Source organism: Lissotriton vulgaris, chromosome 3_1 (assembly GCF_964263255.1).
Source record: "Lissotriton vulgaris chromosome 3_1, aLisVul1.2, whole genome shotgun sequence".
Lineage (NCBI taxonomy): Eukaryota > Metazoa > Chordata > Amphibia > Caudata > Salamandridae > Lissotriton > Lissotriton vulgaris.
The window spans coordinates 534,855,884-534,857,831 of NC_141689.1; positions in this window are offsets into that span (position 1 = coordinate 534,855,884).

Sequence of the window (1,948 nt, forward strand, 5' to 3'; positions counted from 1 at the left end):
CACTCATATATTTCAGATTTATGTTTCTATCTCATATGTGAACTCGAAACATTAGTGATGTCACGACTGTAATTTAGAAGAATTAGCGATGTGACGCTTGCACGTTAGAACGTTAATAAGGAGATACCGAGCCTATCACATGAAAGTTTGAGGACACACTTGTGAGTTAGAAGCTCTGGTTAAGTCACGGCATGTTTTGGAAGCCTCGTTGTGAGTTGCGTTTGAATTAGGAGCCTAAGTGGTGTAAAACGCTGTGAATTAGAAGTCCTGATGACGTGCTAGTTGTGAAAATGAACCTCTGCGGATAGAATGCATGTGTAGTTAGAAGCTTTAGTGATGCCGGAGTAGGCGCTCCCTCGACCGTTAAGTAGCGCTGTATTTCCATGCATAGGGACAGAAAGCACGATGTAAATGATACAACCCGATACGCAGTTGTGAATTGTGAGCTTTGGTCACTCCACCCTTGTGATTTGGAAGTTGTGTTTATTTTGTCACAACTCAGACTTGCGAGCTCAGTTGCTGTGAATGAGAAGCCGTGGTCAAGTCCCACATTAGAACTGTGAGCCCTGTTGATGTCACCAGTGGTGCTAGAACAACTGTCAGAGTGAGGGGGCTGTCCCCATTGTTTATATCTCTGGTCATAGGGATTGTGAGAAATTCAAGGTCACACAAAGAACATGTGTAGCAAATTAGCCACGCCCTTTCAGTTGGTGAGTGGTAAGGATGTAGGGGCAGATTTATGTTAACTGGCGCATCCCCAGGGATGCGCCAGTTAACGTGCGCCACAGCTCCGCCACCCATGGTGCGCCACATTTATAATGCGGTGCACCATGGTGCAAAAACGGCACAGATGCGTGACGCATCTGTGCCGGAAATGTGGCGCATTGCTGGAGTTGCGTCGCAAGCGCGATGCAGCTCCAGCAAGGCTCGGGGGTACACCGTGTGCACAATGCTGCGTCAAGACCTACGCCTGCTTCAAGCAGGCACAGGGTTTTGACGCAGCATTGCCCTGAAAGTGACTGAGTGAAATCTCATAGATTTCACTCAGCCACTTTCAGGAGGCGTTCCTGCGCAGGAACGCCCACCCCTGCGCAGGAACGCCTCCTTATGGCGCAGTACTTTACAACGTGACGCATCTCCTAGATGCGTCACGTTGTAAACAGGGCGCATTGTTTGCGCCGCAGTTGCGTCAAATAAAGTGACGCAATTGCGGCGCAAAGAGGCGCAGCGGCCTCATAAATCTGCCCCGTAGTATGTAGCTGGTGATGTATTTTAGAGCACTCAGCACACAGTCGCAAATATATTACTAAAGCATCGTGTGGTAACGGTGCCAATTATAGACAGCTCAATTTCCATTGAAATGACCACTAAATGTGCACAGACATGCAGTTAGAAATGGGATCCTGACTGGCCAAGACTCGCGTCGAGGTCAGTCAGGGATCCCATTTCTAACATTGGTGGCAGCGGTGGGATTGGCCCGGCCTCGAGGGCTTCCCCGCGTGCACCCGGAAGTACAGAGTGCCCGGCAGGGAGCGGACGGGAGGCCACCCCGCGCTCCTGCCCGGCCAAGGAAGCTGTGACTGTCCCCAGGCAGCCCCGCCTGCCGAGAAGGAGACGGAGCGAGGAAGCAGAGCGCCGCCGAGCACCAGAGACCCGGTGAGTGTGTGCGGAAGGGAGGGGAGCGTCGGGGCATATTGCCGGTGCCCGCCCCTCCCCTCCAAAGCGAGACCCTGGTGTTGTGAGGCCCGTGAGGCCTCAAGTGATGCCGAGTCCCCCGAGAGGGACTCCGCCTAACCCCCCCCCCACCTTGAGCCACGAGCCCGAGAGGCTCTGAGGTGCCATTCTGCTTTTTGAGCCCAGGAGAGGCTCATGGGGGCATTCCTTGGTTCTCGAGTCCCCAGGAGGGGGACTCCAACGATGCCCGCAGTGGTACCTACAGCCTAGAGAG